This window comes from Pan paniscus, chromosome 6 (genome assembly GCF_029289425.2).
Source record: "Pan paniscus chromosome 6, NHGRI_mPanPan1-v2.0_pri, whole genome shotgun sequence".
Taxonomy (NCBI): Eukaryota; Metazoa; Chordata; class Mammalia; order Primates; family Hominidae; genus Pan; species Pan paniscus.
The window spans coordinates 86,412,050-86,437,320 of NC_073255.2; the positions used below are offsets into that span (position 1 = coordinate 86,412,050).

The following is a 25,271-nucleotide window of genomic DNA, read 5'->3' on the forward strand; positions in this document are numbered from 1 at the left end:
ACAATATGTTGGTTGAGAGGACCACCTCTATCTGGGTCCCAGCATTTTGGGTGAGGCCAGAGGATAGCTTGAGCCCAGGAGTTCGAGACCAGCCTGGGCAACATGGTGAAACCCTGTCTCTACAAGAAATACAAAAATTAGCCAGGTATGGTGGTGCATGCCTGTGGTCCCGGGTACTTGGGAGGATGAGGCAGGAGGATCACTTGAGCCCAGGAGGTCGAGGCTGCAGTGAGCTGAGATTATACCACCATGCTCCAGCCTGGGTGACAGAGTGAGACCCTGTCTCAAAAAAAAAAAAAAAAAAAAAGAGCGAGAGAGAGAGGGGACCAGTTCTGTGGCTTGCTGAGACGAAAGACAGTATGAAATTCTGAGGATAAATCTAGCAAGTTAACAAGTCTATCATCTTTGAGAGATAACAGAAAGCTCTATTTGAAGAGGGAGTGAACTCTTTATGTTCACTCTGAAGGCTCTGTAATCTGAAGAGTCATTTTGTGTAGAAGTTTCAGTAAGAGTTGGGGTAGACATCTACACTTTGCCTTAGAGATAATGAGGTGTACTGTAGTAGAGGAGTTTCCTATACTCAGCTATAGAGAATTCTGGGAATGAATGAAATGAAAATGAATGAAACATGGAGAGGTCATCTTCAGACTGTGAGCTTCAAAAGACTAACTCTCTCTGTTGTCAGTAGTTATTTGTTATTTTACAGTTTCTTACAGAAGTCACGTTATGGGCAGCCAAATGTGACTTCCAAATCTACTGAAGCTAAGTCCAAATTCCATTAAAAGTAAATTTTTTGGCAAATGACGTTATTTATGAGAGGCTTTGAACTTGACAAATTTCTATGTTGCTTCCTCTAGGTTCCAATGTTGATGCCAATTCCCTAATTTTGCCAAGTTTGTATTTTTTCTTCCTTGATATTCAAACTAAAAGACCAAGTCACCATTCTCCTGGTGGCTCAGGTGTGTTAGATGACAATCAGGAATATGTTTAGTCTGCCTCTAATGAATGATCAGGAATTGTTTTCCTTGTTGTTATATTTTTTGAATCCTTTGGACCCAAGAATATATCTTATTATTTATTTATTTATGTTTATAATTTGTAGAGACTCACTATGTTGCCCAGGTTGGTCTTGAACCCCTGGCCTCAAGAAACCTTCCTGTTTTGGCCTCCCAAAGTGCTGGGATTACAGGCATGAACCACCATACCCAGCCCAGAATATTATTTTTTAAAACTTAAAATTTGGAACTTATTTGGAAGACATGGGTGTTTACTCACAGCAAGACAGGATGGCCAAGTGTGGTGGCTCACGCCTGTAATCCCAGCATTTTGGGAGGCTGAGGCAGGCAGATCACCTGAGGTCAGGAGTTCGAGACCAGCCTGACCAACATGGTGAAACCCCATCTCTACTAAAAATACAAAATAAGCTGGGTGTGGTGGCACATGCCTGTAATCCCAGCTACTTGGGAAGCTGAGGCAGGAGAATTGCTTGAACCTGGGAGGTGGAGGTTGCAGTGAGCCAAGATCACACCATTACACTCCAGTCTGGGCAATAAGAGTGAAATTCCGTCTCAAAAAAAAAAAAAAAAAAAAAGACAGGATGGCAGATAGGTTGTAAGTTAGGACTGGATGTTTGGTTAGGGCAAGAACAGTCACGGTTTAGTCAAACTGTCTACCTCCTGTCCGTGAGTGCTCACTCTTCTGGGATGTTTCATGGCTGTCTCTGGACCCCCAATGGACTGTGCTGAGATTACTGTGGGCAAAGCACATGTTTTGAATTTTCACTTCTGCACTCAAAACCTAAGTATCCCGTAAGTATCCTATATTTCCTTCTGCACTCAAAACATAAGTATCCTATCCTCCTTCAGAGCTATTCTATCATAGCTCTGCTATGTATTTTTACATCAAGTTAATGATCTCATTTTATTAAAAAGTAATGACTGATAATAGTTTGCTGTGTTACACCTCCCTGGAAATATGGATTTTAATAGGGGATCCTTTAAGATATACACCTTAGGCCAGGCACGGTGGCTCATGCCTGCAATACCAGCACTTTGAGAGGCCAAGGTGGGAGGATCGCTTGAGCCCAGGAGGACCAGATCAGCCTGGGCAACGTAGTGAGACCCTATCTCTATAGAAAAAAAAAAGACATACACCGTAGCCTGTGGGATGAATTACTCAGCAAAATTTTGGCAGGATACAAGGACAAAAGTTGAGAAATATGTTTTCAGGAGGGCCCAAATGATTTATCTGCCTTAATTTGGTTTCTTTATTGTACCAGCTCTGCAAAGGTTCCTAGAATAAGAAGTTCTGAGGACTGGAAGACTGAGTCCTCTTCCATCTTTTCACAGAAAACCACCCCCTAAGGAAATGATGTGTATTATTGATCTGGGCTAGCTATAGGTAAAATTACATTTAGCACATCACTTACGCAACTTTCAGGAAATTGGAAATGGTTAAATAATTCCCTAGCAGATTACAGTGCTGTTCTAAGGTTGGTCAAATCAATAAATGCAAACCAGGCTAAATACATGTATTTTCAAAGAATAACAGAAGAGTCCTCATCTTCCCCAGATGCTGCCACCTTGGCTACTGGGTTTGTATTCCAGGATTGATTTGAGGAATACTTAGAAGATCTTGAAGAACATCTTGCCTCTTTTTGAATCAATGAGAAAATTAGGCTTTCTAGCAACTCTTCACCAAATAAAACACTTTATTGAATTGCAAATGCTGTTCATTATGTCATCCCCTGGCACATCCTTGGCTATCACTGGGTTATGGGAGTTGGCTCTTGTGGTTCTGCTCTTCATGAGAGAGGAAGCTGCTGAAAACAAGGTTCCACACTGTATAATTTCTATGGCTTGTATTAATGCAGACAGTATAGTCACCATAAAGAAGAAAAATTACCAGTGGAAGATAAAACTAAAATACTAGTTGCATTACAATCGCATTCTAGAGCTGCAATAAATTGCATGAAGCCAATAAAGCAAAACTAACTGAAGATATTTGGCACAAACCAAAAATGAAATGAGAGCCATTATGCTGTCTGCTACAGGGACATGCCTCAATGTAGTTAAAGCAATAAACTACCTGGGAGTAATCTTTACTTATTTTAAATTGCATATTCCAATTGCAAAGCTGTTTCTGGCATTTTTGCCATACTTAGCTTTACTGAGCTAAGGAAAGAATTACATGTCTGAATAAGTCATGTTCTACTAAATGTGCCTCCTCTCTCCAGTAACTCATAACTCACTTTGAGTCCGAATATTGTTTATTCTGAAATTAATCATGGTTTTCTGCCATAAATTAACTTTTCTGCAACACACTGGAAATAGATTGATCCTGGAACTCCACCAAATATTTGATCAGTAGCTTCCAATCCTTCCTTACTATGATCCTGGATTTTTAGGCTTTTGGAATCAAAGAGTCTTTCTTATCAGTAAAGGAACCCAAAGAGGTCATACCTGCTGGGATTTTATTTTATTTTATTTTATTTATTTATTTGAGATAGGGTCTCACTCTGTCGCCCAGGCTGGAGTGCAGTGGTGCAATCTCAGTTCACTACCACCTCTGCCTCCCAGGTTCAACCCATCCCCCTGCCTCAGCCTCCTGAATAGCTGGGACTACAGGTGCATGCCACCACGCCAGGCTAATTTTTCTATTTTTTTATTTTGTAGAGATGGGGTTTTGCCATGTTGCCCAGGCTAGTCTCCAACTCCTGAGCTCAAGCTATCCGCCCACCTCAGCCTCCCCAAAGGCTGGGATTACAGGCTTGAGCCACCATGCCCGGCCCCTGTTGTGATTTAAGATGTGAATTTTTATATGGTGTCAGATAGTTAAAGTAGTTATCCAGGAAGAGGGATTCTTGGAGCTGATGGGTGATTTGTCCAGGAGTCCTGTCATTTAATATGTCAATAGAGTTCTTACCTTCAAAGGAATGTTCCCTTAATTAGCAACATGCCTTTAAAAGGATAAGAATTTACAAAGTTAGATAAAATCTAGACAATGGATTACCTCAGCAGCACCCAGCATCCTATAGGAAGCGGGTACCACTGTTTCCTGTGTAAACCAATGATAGAATTAGGGCTGTTCTTTTTATCCGAAGTAATAAAGATATAGGAAGAAGAAAGGGGCCTGGTGCGGTGGCTCCTGCTTGCAATCCCAACACTTCGGAAGACTAAGTAGAGCGGATCGCTTGAGCCCAGCCTAGGCAACATGGTGAAACCCCATCTCTACAAAAAATACAAAAATTAGCTGGGCATGGTGGCATATGCCTGTGGTCCCAACTACTTGGGAGGCTGAGGTGGGAGGATTGCTTGAGCCCAGGAGGTCAACACTGCAGTAAGTCGAGGCTGTGCCACTGCACTCCAGCCTGGGCGAAAGAGTGAGATCCTGTCTCAAAAACAAAAACAAAAACAAAAGCAAAAAAACCCGGGAGGTAGGTGAGTAAACCCTTTAGAGAGGACAGAACAGACTTGTTCTTGCTCTAATCTAGTTGTATTTTAACTATTAATCTACATTAACAGAGCTGCTAGCATTCAATAACCAAGCAGCTTTTCACACCTTGGTTTTGAAGACAGCATCCTCATACATTGCTAGTGGGAATATAAATCAGAGCATCTTTACTGAAGTGCAGTGTTCATTTCAATTCAATACATTTGGCAGAATTCATTTAAGCCTTGAAAACAAGCATGTCGTTTGGCCTAGCAGTTTCATCTAGGAATTTATTCTAGGGAGATAATCATGACTTTGGTAAATATGTTTGTACAAGAAGCATTGTTCATAATAGTAAAAAAAATCTAGAAGCCACCCTGACATCTCAAAATTAGACTGTTTGAGTAAGTCCGAATACATGTGCAAAGCTGGGGACCTACTGTACCTGCAGTTGTTAAATGTGCTCAGGGGGAACTGCAGTTGTTAAATGGAACTCAGGGGGAAACACTCATGCTTTGGGAAAAGGTGAATGAAATATTACCTGGAAAAGCAGGCTACGGAATAGCAAGAACAGGATAATAGCATTTTTTGGTGTTAAAATGTATGTATTTAGATAAAACAAAACAGAAATGAATACATCAGACTATTAAATGTGGTTGTGTCTGGTGGTGGTATTATTTTTACTTGTGTATATTTCCCAAGATAATTCTAATAAATATGTATTACTTGTGTAACCAGATAAAAATATGGTTTGAGAAAAATCCTTCATGAAATTCGTGTATTACAATGGGCCGGCCGTGGTGGCTCACGCCCGTTATCCCAGCACTTTGGGAGGACGAGGTGGGTGAATTACTTGAGGTCAGGAGTTTAAGACCAGCTTGGCCAACATGGTGAAACCCCATCTCTACTAAAAGTACAAAAATTAGCCAGATGTGGTGGCGCACACCTGTAATCTCAGCTACTTACTCGGGAGGCTCAGGTAGGAGAATCATTTGAACCCAGGAGGTGGAGGTTGCGGTGAGCTGAGATCGTGCCATTGCACTCCAGCCTGGGAGACAAGAGCAAAATTCTGTCTCAAAAAAAAAAAAGAAAAAGAAAAAAAAGAAAAAAAAAAGAGAAAAGAAAAAGAAAATCATGTATTACAATGACCCTAATGCACAATATTATCTGTCCTCCCCCTCCCCCCTCTTTTTTTTTAGACAGGGTCTTGCTCCATCACCCAGGTTGGAGTGCAGTGGCACATTCTCAGCTCACTGCAACCTCCCCTCCCAGGCTCAAGACATCCTCCCTGCTTAGCCTCTTGAGTAGCTGGGACTACAGGTGTGTGTGACCATGTCCAGCTAATTTTTTGAAGAGACGGGATTTTGCCTGTTGCCCAGACTGGTCTTGAACACCTGATCTCATGTGATGCACCTGCCTCAGCCTCCCAAAGTGTTGGGATTACAGGCGTGAGCCACTGCGCCCGGCCTTTCCTTCCACCTTTAGGCTAGGAATGGGCTGAGTTCCAGACAGCCCCATCTTTTTTCTCCTGGGCTTCTTTTCTCTGCCCTTGTCTGGGCAGCTTTAGAACCCTGGCTGTCTGTGGATCTTTGGGGCTGAGGGTCATTGAGCTTTGTCTTTGATCCCACAGGGATCATATTAGCTATCTTTGTGGAGGGTTCTAAAATGGCTCCTGATGACCTATTCCGTTCCCAAATCCACCCCTTCTTCCTTGCCCTGGAAGTTTTGCAGACAGTGGGAAATATATCATTAATACCTTCAAGCCCCGTTCCAACAGAAATAGTCATGGAATAGTGCAGAGGAAGTTGGGTTCAAATTCTGGTTCTGTGTGCCCTTAGGCAAGTCATTTAACCTCTCTTCATCTCAGTTTCCTCATGGGTAAAATGGATATATAATCAGAGTTCCTACCTCGGAAGGCAGTTCTTGTTATAGAACTGTTACCAGCAGGTCTTTGTTCTTAGAGCTCCCAAGATGGCAGCGGACCACTCCCAACATGGCGGCAAGCCTTTTGTTCTCTGACCTGGGGTTCTTGGCCTCACGGATTCCAAGGAATGGAACCTTGGGCGATGCAGTGAGTGTTACAGCTCTATTAGAAGCCATGGGTCACGGAGAGCCATGGAACCCAGGGACTAGTGTTCAGCTCAATTAGGATGAACCAGGGCACTTAGCCGCGCAGGAACAATGGCGAGCCCTTAGCCCCATGGGGAGCGGCAATGGGCGCCTCGCTGGATCAGGAGCGCAGCGGACGCCTTGCCGGATCTGGAGGGGTGGAAGTCAGCTGTGGGTCTGCAATGGCGGCAAACAGTGGTGGTAGACGGTGAGCGAAAACTCAGTTCCAGCGGTAACAAACACTGACCGGAAGAGTGTGCAGTTGCAAGATTTAATAGAGTGAAAACAGAGCTCCCATACAATGGGAGGGGACCCAAAGGGGGTTGCCGCTCCCTGCTCAAATGCCCGGGTTTATATCCCGATCATTGTCCCTCCCACTGTGCTGTCTGGCCATATATGATTTGACTATTTCTTTACCTCCTGCTTTAGCCTAATTTGTATTTAAGTGAGCCCTCTTTACTACCTGATTGGTTGGGTGTGAGCTGAGTTACAAGCCCCGTGTTTAAAGGTAGGTGCGGTCACATTCCCCAGTGTTAGGTTTAGGAATTCTTAGTCGGCCTAGGAAATCCAGCTAGTCCTGTCTCTCAGAACCAAACTGGGGTCTGCTTGCCCGGCACAGTAAGACCAGATATCCACACTGGGGTTTTGCATTGGCATAGAGGGAGTTGCTTATTTGCAGGTACAAAGCAAGGAGAATCAGGGCAGCTCATGCTTAAGACCTGAACTTGCGGATGGCTTGCAGATAAGGGTTTTTAAAGGCAGGGGTAATTTCCAAGAAAGCAGAAGCTACAGGCAAAATCATAAATCAATACATGGAGGTCAGGTGCGGTGGCTCACTCCTATACTGCCAGCACTTTGGGAGGCCAAGGCGTGTGGATCACCTGAGGTCAGGAGTTCGAGACCCACCTAACCAACATGGAGAAACCCCTTCTCTACTAAAAATACAAAAATTAGTTGGGCATGGTGGCAGGCTCCTGTAATCTCAGTTACTTGGGAGTCTGAGGCAGGAGAATCACTCGAATCCAGGAGGTGGAGGTTGCAGTGAGCCGAGATTGCACCATTGCACTCCAGCCTGGGAGACAAGAGCGAAACTCCATCTCTAAATAAATAAATAAATAAATGGAGGCTATACATTGGTTTGACCTAAAAAGACAGGATATCTCTCAAAGCAGGAGGCCCACACGTCATAGATGGATTCAAGGACTTTCTGACTTGCGATTGATTCAGGAGGCAAAGCTTTGTCTAAAAAATTGGGATCAGCAGAAAAGAATGTTAGCTCTGGTTCGTGCGTGTGACTGCCTCCAAGCTCCTCAGGAAGAAGTTTAGAGCAAAATAACGGAGGTTAGAGTTCAGGCCTCAGTTTCTCCTTATCTGAGATCTGTGTGCCAGCAGATCCATTGTGTGGGGGTCCGGGTTTCTGAAAAACAACTCAGGGACATATGCTAAAATGTTATGTTTAGTTTCTATAGGAAACCAAACATCTCCAGACTCTAACTTCCTTGGCTATTGTTTTAAGCTACCATTACCTTCTTGCTTACTTACCAAGTTGTTCATTTACTTCTCAGGGTAAGCTAGGTGCCTGGAATTTCCCTGGATGGAATTCAAGATTTTCCTTTATTTCCATGCTTGGGACCCTGCAGGACCCTAAAAGGGGATCCTTTCTCTGTCTGATGTTTATTTTAAGCATACTTACTGCCTTTGACTTGGGTTGTACCCCATGTGTGAAAGCAATAAAGGATGTCAGAATATGTTCCCCCCAAAATAGACCACTTTGGTATATTGATTATTTTGAATTAAAGGCACTTGAAAAAACTGCAGATGTAATGACACACTCTGATCTTCCTTTTTTCTTCTTTATTAAAGTAGGAGGTAAAACTGTGTGAAAGGTGCCCTTTCCGTACCAGGAGGAAGACAGTCATCACTAGAGGTGGAGAGTTGAGGCTGAGAGAAACTCATACAAACAAACCTTGCTAAATGAACCCTTATCTTCCTGGTTACTTTTCCACAATTAACTACCCTGGCCCAAGTAAACCACTTTTTCTTGTCACATTTTCACAATTTACTACTTTTTGTCAAACCTGATGTATAAATTTTGGGCCTGTGAAAGAAAAATATCTTGGGCCCCCAAAATCACCAAGCTAAAGGGAAAATTTGAGCTGGGAACTGCTTCTGATAAAGCCTGCCTCCCTTTCTATCCAAAGTTATCCTTCTGCTCACTGAGATAAATGCGTATCTGATTGCCTCCTTTGGAAACGTTAATCAGAAACTCAAAAGAATGCAACTGGCCGGGCGTGGTGGCTCACGCCTGTAATCCCAGCACTTTGGGAGGCCGAGGCGGGCGGATCACGAGGTCAGGAGATCGAGACCATTCTGGCTAACACGGTGGAACCCCGTCTCTACTAAAAATACAAAAAATTAGCCGGGCATGGTGGTGGGTGCCTGTAGTCCCAGCTACTTGGGAGGCTGAGGCAGGAGAATGGCGTGAACCTGGGAGGCAGAGCTTGCAGTGAGCCGAGATCGCGCCACTGCACTCCAGCCTGGGCGACAGAGCAAGACTCCATCTCAAAACAAAACAAAACAAAAAAACAATGCATCCGTCTTTCCAGACCGAACCAATGGCTCCCTAAAATGTATATAACCAAGCTGTGCCCCGACCATCTTGGGCATGTGTCATCGGGACCTCCTGAGGCTGTCACAGGCGTGCGTCCTCAGCCTTGGCAAAAAAAACTTTCTAAATTAACTGAGACCTGTCTCAGATTTTCTGAGTCCACAGACCCTAACTCCTTGGGGTCTTGATTTTTCTTGCGTAGTCTCCCATGTATGTAAAAATTATTAAATAGAATTTGCAGGCTTTGGTCCTGTTAATGTGTTTTATGTCAGTGTAATTCTAAGGCCCAGCTGGAGATCCTAGGAGAGTAGAGGAGAAATTTAACCCCCACTACAGCAACCCCTGAGGGCTATTTTCTAATTATTTCCAAAGAGGACTAATATTATAGGTTGGTGCAAAAGTCACTGCGGTTTTTGCCATTAAAAGTAAATTGCAAAAACTGCAATCACTTTTGCACCAACCCAATATAAACAGGACTATTTATTGATTGCTTATGTTTTTTTCAGTTCCTGGGCAGAGTATGTTGCAAAAGCTCTCAATCCTGGGAACAAGTTCATAGTGTAGGCCCTGTTATGATATTCCCACTTTGCAGATAATGAACTCCAGGCTCAGGCGTCCACAATTTTGCAGCTATTGAGTGGCTTTTAATCCTTGCTCTATTTTGTCCTCCGTCTATGAAATCTTTTTTTTTTTTTTTTTTTTGAGATGGAGTCTTGGTCTGTCGCCCAGGCTGGAGTACAGTGGCGCCATCTCAGCTCACTGCAACCTCTGCCTCCCAGGTTCAAGCAATTCTCCTGCTTCAGCCTCCTGAGTAGCTGGGATTACAGGCATGTGCCACCACGCCCAGCTAATTTTTGTATTTTTAGTAGAGACAGGATTTCACTATGTTGGCCAGGCTGGTCTCGAACTCCTGACATCAAGCGATCCACCCGCCTCAACCTCCCAAAGTGCTGGGATTACAGGCACGAGCCACCACGCCCGACCAAAATCAATTATAATATTTTAAAGTATTTGTTGACATTCATGATTTAGAATTGATTTCTCTTCTAATTACTCATCTCAAGGTCAAAATCATCAACTGTTCTCAGCTGCCTACAATGTGCAGAATGCCAAACTGGATATGTGTGAAAGGCACTGGAAGAAAATGTTCCTTGCTATGTTCAAGCTTCCTGGTTTTAATCCATCACCTAAATAATAATCTAAAATAAAACGGGTGTGTTTGCATGAGAAGAGTCTTCTGAATCAAATGCAAATGAGGCTAATGGCGGTACATTGTGTCTTCTTCATTATGGACAACAATCTCTGGCATTAATTAATTACATGTTCTTTCTTTGCCTGCAAGGTAACTGCCTTTAAACTTTTGTTGTAAAGAGAGCTAACTCCATTGTGCTTCCATCACATGTCATCCTGTAAATAGGTGGGATTTGTTTCTGCTGATGTTTTACAAACGGGGTAATCTTGCCTACAGCATTTCTTTCTGTTTGGCCTGACTAGATCATCAAGTTTTTTGCAGAAAGTCCGTGGCTACACTGCCTGCATCACCTTAGCTTCCTTTTGGAGCCCTTCTTGGAAGTTAAGAAAGCCCTGTTTTGGCCAGGCGCGGTGGCTCACACCTGTAATCCCAGCACTCTGGGAGGCTGAGGCGGGCGGATCACCTGAGGTCAGGAGTTGGAGACTAGCCTGGCCAACATGGTGAAACCCCATCTCTACTAAAAATACAAAAATTAGCTGGGCGTGGTGGTGCGCACCTGTAATCCCAGCTACTCAGGAGGCTGAGACAGGAGAATTGCTTGAAACTGGGAGATTGAGGTTGCAGTGAGCTGAGATCGGGCCACTGCACTCCAGCCTGAGTGACAGAGCGAAACTCTGTCTCAAAAAAAAAAAAAAAAAACCCTTGTTTTTCTACAAAAGTGGGGAAAACCACTGCCGCGAGACTGACTTTTCCTTTCAAAATGAGGGTTTAAAAATGCTGGCTTTCTGAAAAAATAAATAAAAAGAAATAACCAATTCACTTTTTTTCCTCTTGTAAACCAGCCTGCTTTTCCCTAAAGTCATAAACTGGTGACAAAATGAATTAATTCAATGTTTTATTACTCCTTTACTGTAAAATATTGTACGGTCTTGGCAAGCTGAAGAGTGACTGTGTAACTAAAAACATTTCTGCACTAATTCAAGAAACTTAGTTTCCTGCATATCATAATTCTCTATCATACTAAGTATGCAAATACTACTACTACTACCAGACTGCTACCACTATGAATAAACACTTATTTAAGGACTTAGTACATGCCAGACATTATAGCTCATTCATTTCTCACAATAACTCTTCCGTGGGGTACTATATATATGAACTATTTTTATTTATTTATTTTAATTTTTTTCAGGCAGAGTCTGGCTCTGTCACCCAGGCTGGAGTGCAGTGGTATGATCATAGCTCACTGTGGCCTCCCACTCTGGGGCTCAAGCAATCCTCCTGTCTTGGCCTCCCGAGTAGCTGAGACTACAGGGATGTACCACCGTACCCAGCTAATTTAAAAAATTTTTTATCTGTAGAGATGGAGTCTCACTATGTTGCCCAGGCTGGTCTCGAACTCCTGGGCTCAAGTGATCCTCTCAGCCTCCCAAAGTGTTGGGATTACAGGTGTGAGGCATCAGTCTTGGCTAGTTTTTTTTTAGATGGAGTCTCACTCTTGTCACCCAGGCTGGAGTGGAATGGTGCCATCTCTGCTCACGGCAACCTCTGCCTCCCAGATTCAAGTCCTGACTCAGCCTCCAGAGTAGCTGGGATTACAGGCGCCCACCACCACGCCCAGCTAATTTTTGTATTTGTAGTAGAGACAGGGTTTCACCACGTTGGCCAGGCTGGTCTCCAACTCCTGACCTCAGGTGATCTGCCCACCTCAGCCTCCCAAAGTGCTGGGATTACAGGTATGAGCCACTGAGCCTGGTCCAGCTATTTTTTTAAACCTAATTTTGCAGACTAGGAAATGGAGGATGTGAGAGATTTAGTAAGTTGCCTAGGATCAGACTGCTAGTCAGTGGTGAACTCAGGATCTGTATCTAGTTCAGCCTGTTACCAATGCCTGTCCTCTTAACCACGATGTTGTCCTCCTCCTCAAGTGATTTCTAATTTGCTTTTTTTTTTACACTAACTTATCCTACAACGCTTTGCTGAGCCATTATTTAAGTGTGATTATAAGATTCGTCATCCAAGAGGTTGATTTGACTTTGGACATGTAAAGTTCACTGTTTCTCAGAAGAAGCAAATTCTAATTTCAGGACTGAAACTTGAGATGGCTGGAGCACTTTTATTTCTCGTAGGTCACATAATAATTTTTAAAAGGAGCTTTGTGACTGGGCATGGTGGCTCACGCCTGTAATCCTAGCACTTTGGGGGGCTGAGATGGGCAGATTGCCTGAACTCAGGAGTTCAAGATCAGCTTGGGTAACATGGTGCAACCCCGTCTCTACTAAAAATACAAAAAATTAGCTGGCTATGGTAGGGCTCGCCTGTAGTCCCAGCTCCTTGGGAGGCTGAGGCAGGAGAATCACTTGAACCTGGAGGCAGAAGTTGCAGTGAGCTGAGATCGCACCACTGTACTCCAGCCTGGGCGACAGAGCAAGACTCTGCCTCAAAAAAAAAAAAAAAAAAAAAAAGGAGTTTTGTACTGAGAGAAGTTTATCATCATGCTTGAAATAGTTGTTTTTTCTTTTTCCAGAAATGTGCTTACCCATGAAATAGTTTTGAACTGAATACAGGAATGGGAAGACTCTAGCATTTCGCAATGTTTTGAATGTGAGTAGATTGGCGAGTACTTGGTGTGCTCTCACTGCTTCAGTCCCGTGTCTCTACTGAGGTCAGGTCTGGAATTCCTTTTACCTGCTGTGAGGTGGCACCTGGATATACTTCAGGCCCGCTACACTCAGCAGGTTCAAGCTACAGTCATGATCCTTCCCCTTAGAGCTTCTCCCATAGTCCTTGTTTGGTTACCAGCATAACCATCCTTTCAGTTACTTAAGATTAAAATACTCAGTAATCTTTTTTTTTTTTTGAGACAGTCTCTCTCTATCACCCAGGCTGGAGTGCAGTGGCTTGATGTAAGCTTACTGCAACCTCTGCCTCCCAGATTCAAGTGATTCTCATGCCTCAGCCTCCCCAGTAGCTGGGATTATAGGCGTGTGCCACCATGCCTGGCTAATTTTTGTCTTTTTTGGTAGAGACAGGGTTTCGCCATGTTGGCCAGGCTGGTTTTGAACTCCTGGCTTCAAGTGATTCACCTGCCTCGGCCTCCCAAAGTGTTGGGATTACAGACATGAGCCACCACGCCCGGCCTGTTTTTTTGTCATTGTTGTTTGTTTGTTTTTGAGACAGGGTCTGTGTTGCCCAGACTGGAGTGCAGATCATGGCTCATGGCAGCTTCAACCTTCTGGACCCAAGTGATCCTCCCATCTCAGCCTCCTGAGTAGCTGGGACCATGGGAGTGTACTACCATGAGAGGCTAGTATTTTTGTTTGTTGTGGAGATGGGGGGTGGGTCTCACTGTGTTGTCAAGCTGGGTCTCGAACTCCTGGGCTCAAGCAGTCCGCCCTCCTCAGCCTCCCAAAGTACTGGGTTTGCAGGCTTGAGCTACTGCATCTCAGTAATCTTTGACTTCTTTAATTCTCCCAACCAATCTAAATAACCTTTCTAATTAAACACTGAGTCCTGTTGATTGTCTCTCTCTTTCTTTAATTTGAAAGACAGGGTCTTGTTCTGTTGCTCTGGCTGGAGTGCAGTGGTGTGATCATAGCTCACTGCAGCCTCCAACTCCTGGGCTCAAGAGATTCCCCTGTTTCATCCTACTGAGTAGCTGGGACCACAGGTGAGCCTGGTTAATTAAAAAAAATTTTTTTGTGAGGCCAGGTACAGTGGCTCATGCTTGTAATCCCAGCACTTTGGGAGACGGAGGTGGGAGGATCACTTGAGCCCAGGAGTTTGAGACCAGCCTGGGCAACACAGTGAGACTTTGTCGCTACAAAAATAAAAATTTAGCCAGGTGTGGTGGTGCATACCTGTAGTCCTAGCTACTTGGGAGGTTGAGGTGGGAGGATCACTTGAGCCCAGGAGGTTGAGGCTATAGTGAACTGTGATTGCACCACTGCATTCCAGCCTGGGCAACAGAGTGAGACCCTGTCTCAAAAAAAAAACATTTTTTTTTTAATAGACTAAGAAGTCTCACTATGTTTCTCAGGATGGTCTCATACTCCCGGCTTCGAGCTATCCTTCTGCCTTAGCCTTGTGTCTTTTTTTTTTTTTTTTTTTTTTTGAGACAGAGTCTCACTCTGTTGCCCAGGCTGGAGTGCAGTGGCACGATCTCAGCTCACTGCAACCTCTCTCTCCTGGGCTCAAGTGATCCTACTGCCTCAGCCTTCCGGGTAGTGGGATTACAGGCATGCGCCACTATGCCCAGCTGATTTTTGTAGTTTTAGTAGAGGCAGGGTTTCGCCATGTTAGTCAGGCTGGTCTTGAACTGCAGACCTCAAATGATCCACCGGCCTTCGCCTCCCAAAGTGCTGGGATTATAGGCATGAGCCACTGCACCCAGCCTGCCTTGCCTCTTTAATCCAATTCCCCACTAATTCCTATTCCACACTATCTGTGTGGTTTGAGCCTTTGCTATGCCTCTCTTCAGACAACTTCAAAAACTGCCTAATCGGTCCCTCTGCCTCTTGTCTCTTCACCCTCTGATTTAACCTGTAAGCCGGGAGTTATTTCCTGATGTCCATGAGCTTCGGAGAGTTTGAAGCCCATCCTATAACTGGTTAGAAAATTCTGTGCATATATGGATCATTGAGGTCGGGAGTTCGAGACCAGCCCGGCCAACATGGCAAAACCCCATCTCTACTAAAAACACAAAAATTAGCCAAGTGCGGTGGTGAGCACCTGTAATCCCAGCTACTTGGGAGGCTGAGGCTGGAAAGTTGCTTGAATCTGGGAGGCAGAGGTTGCAGTGAGCCAAAATCGCACTACTGCATTCCAGCCTGGGTGACAGAGTGAGACCCTGGCTCAAAAAAAAAAAAAAAAAAAAGAAAAGAAAAGAAAAAGAAAAAGTAAAAGAAAAAGAAAATTCTGTGCATATATACATTCCCCTTGCCCAGCCCCCTGGGGAGAGAATCTACAGCTATCATTAGATTTTCAGATTTTCAGAGGAATTTTTGATCCAAGAAAGCTTTGCTATCTTATGGATAGAGTGGCCAGAGTGATCTTTCTAAAACAAACGTGTGATCATGTTATTTCTTTGCTTAAAAATGTCTGAAAGTCACAGGCTGTGGTGGCTCACGCCTGTAATCCCAGCACTTTGGGGGGCCACAGTAGGTGGATCACCTGAGATCAGGAGTTTGATACCAGCCTGGCCAACATGATGAAACTCCATCTCTATTAAAAATACAAAAATGAGCCACATGTGGTGACACGCACCTGTAATCCCAGCTACTCAGGAGGCTTAGGAACAAGAACTGCTTGAACCCGGGGGGCAGAAGTTGCAGTGAGCTGAGATTGGGCTGCTGCACTCCAGCCTGGGTGACACAGTGAAAAAAAGAAAAGTATGAAACTCCGTTCTGCCCATAGGATCAAATAAAAGTAATTTATCTCTGCCTGTGTAACTATACTACTACAGAGTCAACTTCTCAATATCCCTCTCTTCCTCCTTACAAACAGGATACTGATTTTGTTTGGAGAGTCATTGTGTCCAGTAAGGAAAATTAGCGTTCCTAGGCTTTCTTGCAGTAAGGAATATTCATGTGGTTGGGTGCGGTGACTCACACCTGGAATCTTAGCAATTTGGAAGGCCAAGGTGGGAGGATTGTTTGAGCCCAGGAGTTCGAGACCAGCCTGGGCATCATGGCAAAACTCTGTATCTACAAAAAAATACAAAAATTAGCCACCAGGAATGGTGGCACATGCCTGTAGTCCCAGCTATTTGGGAGGCTGAGACAGGAGGATTGCTTGAGCCCAGGTGGTTGAGGCGCAGTCAGCTATGATTACACCACTGCACTCCAGCCTGGGCAAAAGAGCAAGACCCTGCCTCTAAATAAAAAAGAGAAATGGCCATGTGATCCCTTCTGGCCAATGAGAAGAAGTCGAAGTGTGCAGGGTGGGGCTTATGGGAAAGTGTCAGAGAGGAGACAGATTCACCCATCAGGCTCCTTTGGTCCTTTCTGATTCACTTTTTCCTTTTCCTGCAAAAATGCTCCTATAGTGTGACCATTTTACAATTATGAAAATGAAAATCAAAAACCACAGTGGCTCACGTCTGTAATCCCAGCACTTTTGGAGGCCATGGCAGGAGGATCACTTGAACCTAGAAGATTAAGACCAGCCTGGGCAATACAGTGAAACCCCCATCTCTACAAAAAGTATTAAAAAATTAGCCGGATGTGGTGGAGTACACCTGTAGTCCCGCTGCTAGGGAGGCCGAGGCAGGAGGATCTCTTGAGCCTAGAGGTTGAGGCTGCAGTGAGCTGTGAGCATGCCACTGCACCCCAGCCTGGGTGATGAAGTGAGACCCTGTTTGAAACAAAAACAAAAACAAAAACAAACAAACAAACAAAAACCATATAGTGTCCAGACATGGTGGCTCACGCCTGTAATCCCAGAAATTTGGGAGGCTGAGGTGGGTGGATCACCTGAGGTCAAGAGTTCGAGACGAGCGTGGCCAACATGGCGAAACCCCGTCTTTACTAAAAATACAAAAATTAGCTGGGTGTGGTAGCGTGCACCTCTAATCCCAACTACTCGAGAGGCCGAGGCAGGAGAATCGCTTGAACCCAGGAGGTGGAGGTTGCAGTGAGCCGAGATCACACCACTGTACTCCAGCCTGAGCAACAGAGCAAGACTCTGTCTCAAAAAAAAAAAAAAAAAAAAAGAAAGAAAGAAAAAAAACATAGTAATGATGGTAAGAACAAGAGTTTCTTTGCCAGCTTAGTAGAGCCTACTTGCAGACTTCCCATTGTGTAACTAAAAACACCCTTACTTGTTAAGCACTGCTGGCCTCGTGTTCCTAACTGATACAGTTTACAGAGCTCCTAGAATCTGACCCCAAACACCATCAAGCCTCATCTCCTCTCATTGTGCCAGTCAACTGATATGCTAACCATGCCAGATTTCTTACTTTTTCCAATTTGTCCTGTATTAAAAACAAACAAAATCCTTGTTGTTTTAGAATAATTTTAGATGTATAGAAACATTTCAGGGTTAGTTCTGAGAGCTCCCATATGCCCCCCCCATCTGGTTTCCATTATAGTTATATAATGGAATAGTTATATATAGTCTGACATTACCATGGTACATTTGTTACAGCTGAGAAACCAACACTGGTATATTACCATTAACTAAACTTCCAGCTTTCTCAGATTTCAGTAGGTTTTTTTTTTCACTGATGTTTTCTTTCTTTTTCAGGATTCCATCCAAGACACCACATTACACTAAATTGTCATCTGTCCTTTGTTTCTTCTGATCTGTGACAGTTTTCAAGTCTTTTCTTGTGTTTGATAACCTTGACAGTCTTGAGGAATACTGCTGGGTATTCTGTAGAATTCTCTCAATGTGGGCTTGTCTGATGTTTTTCTTATGGCTAGGTTGAGCTTTGGGATTTTGGAAGGAAGACTATAGAGATGAAATACCATTTTCGTCACATCACATGAAAGGTATGTACTATTAACATGACGTATCACTGATACTAACCTTGATCTCGATCATCGGGTAAAAGAAGTGTTTGCTGCTTGCCAGATTTCTTCTCTGTAATGTTACCTTATTTTTCTCCCCACTCCCTCGTTTTCTTCTCTTTTTTTTTTTTTTTTTTTTTTTTTTGAGACATGACTTGCTGTCTCACCCAGGCTAGAGTGTAGTGGCGTAATTACTGCTCACTGAAGCCTCAGCCTCCCAGGCTCAAATGATCCTCCCACCTCAGCTTCCCAAGTAGCTGGGGCTACAGGCATGTGCCATCACGTCCAGCTAATTTTTAAGAAGGCTTTGTAGAGACAGGGTCTCACTCTGTTGCCGGGCTGGTCTCCAACTTCTGGGCTCAAGTGATCCTTTCACTTTGGTGTCCCAAAGTGCTGGGATTACAGGCATGAGCTAACCCACCCTGCCGATTTTTCCCCTTTGTATACTTCTTTCATTCTTCTGTAAGGAAGATTTGTCTCTAAGGTCCACAATTATTTTACTCAGTCGTTTACTTAAATCAGTAGTATGGTTTGGCTCTGTGTCCCCACCCAAATCTCATTTTGATTTGTAATCCCCATGTGTGGAGGGGAGGAAATGGACTAATACAATCAGTATGGACTCACGGTTGTTTCTTGTATACTTTGGGTTATAATCCAATACTAGGCTATTTATTTTGTTGTTTAAGTTGTTGCAGCTTTGGCCATTTAGAATCTTTCAGAGTTTGACATGCCCTATCCTTTTGTTTTTTGAGTCCTTTCTTACTTTCTTTTTTTGTTTATTTTGAGATGGGGTCTTGCTCTGTCACCCAGGCTGGAGTGCAGTGGTGCAATGATAGCTCACTGCAGGCTTGAACTCCTGGGCTCAAACGATCCTCCCACCTCAGCCTTCCAAGTGCCTGGCACTACAGGCGCATGCCTCTGGATAATTAAAAAAAAATTGTTTTTGAGATGAGATCTCACTTTTTCACCCAGGCTGGAGTGCAGTGGCATGAACATGGCTCACTGCAGCCTTGACCTCCCAGACTGAAGTGATCCTCCTGCCTCAGCACCCCCAAGTAGCTGGGACAACAGGTGCACGCCACCAACCCTGGCAAATTTTTGTATTTTTTTGTAGAGACGAGATTTCACCATGTTGCCCAGGCTGGTCTTGAACTCCTGAGCTCAAGTGATCTGCCCACTTCAGCCTCCCAAAGTGTTGGGATTACAGGCCTGAGCTGCCTCATCCAGCCACTTTCTTACTTTCTAGCACCATAAAAGTTTCAGTTTCATCTTGTATCTTCCCTGCCACAGCCCTAGCTTCAGTCATATCTGCAAGGTGCTATGCTTCCTTTTATTGCAGAATGGTATTAGAGACCAAGATCTGAACACTTAATGTGCTCATTTCTACAGGGATATCACTGCCTCTAGGCCCAAAAAGCTGACAGAACTAGAAAATATGTGTGTGTACTAACTCATGTGTATTGGTTCGTTTTCACACTGCTGATAAGGACATACCTGAGACTGGGTAATTTGCAAAAGAAAGACTTTTAATTCGACTCACAATTCCATGTGGCTGAGGAGGCCTCACAATCGTGGTGGAAGGTGAAAGACACGTCTTACATCGCAGCAGGGAAGAGAGAGAATGAGCATCAAGTGAAACGGGTTTCCCCTTATCAAATCATCAGATCTCGTGAGACTTATTCACTACCACTAGAACAGTCTGGGAGAAACTGTCACCACAATTCAATTATCTCCCACTGGGTCACTCCCACAACACGTGGGGATTATGGGAGTATAATTCAAGATGAGATTTGGGTGGGGACACAGGGCTAAACCATATCACCATGTTTATACAACTTATCTACCATAGCTTCTGTATTTATCCATTTGTTTCCCTATTCAGCTAAACATGAATTCATGCTGATATCTCTGACTCTAATCCAGCACCACATGGTTTAGTCTAGTCCTTCCCTCCTGCTTATCCGTAATTTCCCTTGACAATAGTGATAAACTCATCTCCCACCATCCACCCTCTATTTGCTTATTAGTTTATCTCCAGTATGCATGTAAAATAGGTTCAGAAATTTTAACCTATAATCCTATGAGAAACAACTTCACCAACTGGAGTATAGTGTTTATGTAGATTTCCATTTGTTTTTAGCCTTGCATTTTCCAAAGTTATTTAGATCAGCTCTTTTTTCCCCAAACCACTTCACAGCTTTGTAAAACATTTAGATTCTTTCGTCACAGTCTGCATTTCATTCTGGGATACCCCCATCTTCTGTTTTTTTTTTTTAAATCTGCATCCATTGAAGTTTACTCTTTGTGAAATTAAGTTCTATAGGTTTTGACAAATACATAGCAAACTGTGTACATTTCCCCAGTGTCATAAAAAATAATTCCATAATCCTGAAATTTTCCTGTGTCCCCTTTGTGACCCTCTCCCCAACTTCCTTTTGTTTTCACAGTTTTACTTTGCCTAAATTTACTTCTTCTTCTCTGCTGGTGTCTAACTACCAACTAATGGTGGATCAAACATCTCTTCTACAAACTCCATTCTTAACATTATCACCTCCCAATCCCACAACACACACATTGATACTCAAAAACACTCATTACTTAAAGTTTCCATAGAACTTTTCTCTTACTTCTATTATAGAATTTCAATTTTATGATGAAATAGTTTTAGTTTTTTTGTCTTCCCCCTACCTTTGACAGCTTCTAGAGGCCAAGGATTATGCTTTTTTCATTGCTATTTCTTAAGAGCTTGGCTTAAAGTGAGTGTTCATTAAATGTTTGTGGTTTTTTGAATTGGATACATTATAGTTAATATTTAAATTAACCAGTTAATTAAACTGAACAAGTATTTATTGAGCACCATGTAAGTTCTTGGCAGTTTAATAGGTGCTAGATGTGGGGAATACGAAATGAGTATCCTGTTTAACAATGTCCTTGGGTTTATAATGTCATTGAGACAATAGTTTACATTTGGTGCTGATGTGTTTATCATTACGTGGTTGGAGCTGGGGATGGGAAGCTCCAACCTGGTAGTAATAAGTTAGTTTGGCATTTGGGGCAGGCAAAATTTCAGTCATCCAGATTTTGGATTAGGATATTGAGAAAAGAAATAATCCTGGATGGCTGGGTGCAGTGGCTCACACCTGTAATCCTAGCACTTTGGGAGGCCAAGGCAGGAGGATCACTTGAGACCAGCAGTTCAAGACCAGCCTGGGCAACATGGTGAAACCTGTCTCTACTGAAGATAAAAAAATTTGCTTGGGTGTGATGGAACACACCTGTACTCCCAGCTACTCAGGAGGCTGAAGTGGGAGGATCACTTGAGCCCAGGAATTTGAGGCTGCAGTGAGCTATGATTGTGCCACTGCACTCCAGCCTGGGTGATAGAGCAAGAACTTGTTTCAAAAAAAAAAACCCAAAATGTCACTACTTCCTTCAGTGTCTCCTCTTGAAAGGGAGAAAGACAGACTCAGGGGCTCTGTGGCTTGCCTGCTTAGCTGTATTTGCACTGGCAAAGGCAGCACATGTTTATTGTACAATAAATAATTTGCTTAGTCTTGTCCTGGGTTCCTGGCATGGAACTTCAAAAACACTTGGAATTTCTCAAGTGATAGGAGAATCTTTATAGTTCAGGAGCATCTTGGATCACACCGAAGTTTATGCTACTGCAGTGACTCATGGTGGGTCCCTAGGCTGGTTGCCAGAGAGATCAACCATGTGATTAGAGGACTTTGAGCCAGTTTACCAGTGGGCAACAACAGGACTGGAGATGGAGTTCAATCATGTGACCAGTGATGCAGCTGATTATTTAATTAGTCATGTTTATGTAATGAAACCCCAATAAAAAAGCTGGACACTGGGGCTCAGTGGAGTTTCTTGGCTGGTGAATACATCAATGTGACACGCTCTGATTCGATGGGGAGGGGCATGGAAGCTCTGCATTTGAGACCCTCCCAGATCTTGCCCTAAGTATCTCTTCATTTGGCTGATCGAGATTTGTATCCTTCATTAAAAAAAACTGTAATTGTGGGCTAGGCACAGTGGCTCACACCTGTAATCCCAGCACTTTGGGAGACTGAGGCAGGAGGACCACTTAAGGTCAAGAGTTTGAGACCAGCCTGGCCAACAAGGTGAAACCCTGTCTCTACTAAAAATACAAAAATTAGCCAGGCGTGGTGGCAGGTACCTGTAATCCCAGCTGTTTGGGAGGCTGAGGCAGGAGAATTGCTTGAACCCGGGAGGTGGAGTTTGCAGTGAGCTGAGATAGCGCCACTACACTTCAGCCTGGGAGAAAGAGTGAGACTTGTCTTAGAAAAAAACCAAAAAACCTCACAAAACTGTAGTTGTGGCCCAGTGTGGTAGCTCACACCTGTAATCCCAGCACTCTGGGAAGCCAAGGCTGGAGGATTGCTTGAGCCTATCAGTTTGAGACCAGCCTGGGCAACAAAGTGGGACTCCCATCTATACGAAAAATAAACCAATTAGCTGGACAGGGTAGCTCATGCCTGTAGACCCAGCTACTTAAGAGGCTGAGGCAGGAGGATTGCTTAAGCCCGGGAGGTCAAGGCTGCAGTGAGCTATGATCATGCCACTGCACTCCAGTCTGGGTGACAGAGCAAGACCCTGTCTCAAAACAAAACAAAAAACTGTAGTTATAGGTATAGTGTTTTCTTGAGTTCTGTGAGTCATTTTAACAAATTATCAAACCTCAGGGGGTGGTAGGGATCCCCAAATTTTTAGCCAGTCTGAAGTGTGGGTGGCCTGAATTGTAGCTGGTGTCTAAAGTGAGGGTCAGCCTTCTTGTGAAGCCCTTAACTTGTGGGGTCTACACCAATTTCAGGTAGTGAATGCCAGAACTGAATTACAGTACAACAGCTGAGGTTAGAACAGAATGCGTGCACCACCAATGAGGGAATACAGCATCAAGGGTTGAATTCCAGGCTTAACATTTAGAGGAGAGTGATGTTTGAGGGATTAGTTCCTTAAACCTCTACAAATCACAGCTTGTGGTTTTCTTGCTACTCCTCATAATGGTGAAGGCAGATGGTGGGAGAATAGTTTGTGAAGATGGTGAAATGTGGGGGTGGGCCATTGTGATACTAGGAAATATATATTTGGTCTTTCATTTCTGTTTCCTGGCATACAACTCCTAAAATCTTTGGGATCTCCAAAATGCTATCTTTTCTGTTTTTTTTTTTTTTTTTTTTTTTTGAGACACAGTCTCACGCTATTGCCCAGACTGGAGTGCAGTGGCACGATCTCGGCTCACTGCAACCTCTGCCTCCTGGGTTCAAGCGATTCTCCTACCTCAGCCTCCCGAGTAGCTGGGACTACAGGCGTGCGCCACCACGCCTGGCTAATTTTTGTATTTTTAGTAGAGACGGGGTTTCGCCGTGTTGGCCAGGCTGGTCTCAAATTCCTGACCTCAGGTGATCCACCCGCCTCAACTTCCCAAAGTGCTGGGATTATAGGTGTAAGCCACTGCACCTGGCCCGAGCTTGTGGTTTTTCTTGCTACTACTCATATGGTGAAGGCAGATGGTGGGAGAATACAGTTTGTGAAGATGGTGAAATGTGGGGGTGTGCCATTGTGATATTAGGAAATATGTATTTGGTCTTCATTTCTTTGCCTGCATACAACTCCTAACATCCTTGGGATCCCCAAAATGCTGTTTTTTCTGGGTCCTTTTTTTTTTTTTAAGACAGGATCTCACTCTGATGCCTAAGCTGGAGTGCAGTGGCATGATCTTAGCTCACTGCAACCTCTGCCTCCGGGTTCAAGCAATTCTCCTGCCTCAGCCTCCCGAGTAGCTGGGATTACAGGTGTGGGCCACCATGCCCGGCTAATTTTTGCATTTTTAGTAGAGAGGAGATTTCACCATGTTGGCCAGGCTGGTCTCAAACTCCTGACCTCGAGTGATCTGCCCGCCTCAGCCTTCTAAAGTGCTGGGATTATAGTCGTGAGCCCCCGCGTTCAGCCCTTTTCTGGGTCTTTTGTCTGATAGCTTCAGGGTGGGGCTGGTCACTGGGAAGACCAGGGCAGGATTAAAGGGTTGGGACTTTCAACTCCAGTCCCCACCTCCAGGAGAGGGGCTGAAAGTTAAGTTGATCACCAGTGGCTAATGGTTTTATCAATCATGCCTACATAATGAAGCCTCCAGAAAAACCCAAGAGGACAGGGTTTGGAGAGCTTCCAGATAGCTCAACACATGGTGGTTCCTGGAGGAAATTGCACCCAGGGAAGACAATGAAAGCTCTGTGCCTCTTTCCCATACTTCACCCTCTGCACCTCTTCATCTGTCTCCTCTGCATTCTCCTTCGTAATAAACCGGAAAATGTAAGTTAGTGTTTCCATGAGCTCTGTGAGCTGCTGCAATGAATTAATTGAACCCAAAGAGGGGGTCATAGGATTTCCAACCTGAAGCAATTGGTCAGAAGTTCCGGATCCCCAGAATTGCTGCTGGTGTCTGATACTGGGCGGGGTGGGGTGGGGGGGCGGGCGGTTGGGAGGGCAGCCTTGGGGACTGAGCCCTCAGTGTATGGGATCTGACACAATCTCCATGTGAATAGTGTCAGAATTAAATTGGAGGACACCCAGATGTCTGCTGCTTGGTGTGTGGGGATAAACCCTCATCCCCTCTGTCACAGAAGTCTTCTATGTTGGTGATAGTAGTTGTGATGTGAGAGCAGAGGAAAAAGACAGTCTGAGAGTTTTTCATGAAACATTCCAGAGGTCACTGCAGCAACGCTATAGCCTCCCCAAGGGGATGAAGCCCAGGCTCCCCGGGCCACAGACCTGTAGGACCTTCCTGCCTAATGGCATATATTGGGAGGTCCGTCATTCTTATGGGTCATGGTAGTTGGTGTTTAATTTTTTCTTCTCTACAGGTGAATGTTATCGATATTGATATTCAAGTGCCATGTTACTGAAAATAATCCCATTGCCAAAATCCAGCTTTAGGCTGACAGACCCGATTCAGGCTGAATGCAATTCACAAATCAATAGACTGTTATTATCTTAAGTTCCATGCCAGGATCTGAATTCTGCCCTAATTTAATATGACTTAACACAATTCTATATTACATTTCCACCCTTGTTCTGTCAACTCAAGGAAAACACTACTATCTTTGAGGTGGTGACACTCTCGGTTACACTTTCCTGATCCCTCTGGAAGTGATTTTTAGAGACAAAATTGCAAAGTAGGAAAATCTGTGTTTGGGGCCTCTCAGCCTGTTCCTTACTCTTTCTATTTCTCATCAGGTCTTTAGTTCCCACAAGACCTTCCTTTCCCAGGAGAACACCAATCCCCTGGCAAAAGTTGGTAGCGCCTTTCCCAGGGACATTTTTTTTTTTTTTTTTTTTGAGACCGGGTCTTGGTCTGTTGCCCAGGTTGGAGTGCAATGGTGTGATCACATGGCTCACT

The 25,271-nt window shown here is 44.1% G+C and overlaps 1 long non-coding RNA gene across 1 annotated transcript in view; it reads left to right on the forward strand.

Annotated features, from left to right (window-relative positions):
- LOC117981010 (uncharacterized) overlaps positions 1 to 18,841 on the forward strand; it is a 34,215-nt gene extending 15,374 nt beyond the window's left edge. Inside the window, exon 3 of the long non-coding RNA XR_004672512.3 lies at positions 17,765 to 18,841. This is a non-coding gene — a long non-coding RNA (uncharacterized LOC117981010). The remainder of the gene's footprint in view (positions 1 to 17,764) is intronic.
- The last annotated feature ends 6,430 nt before the right edge of the window (positions 18,842 to 25,271 follow it).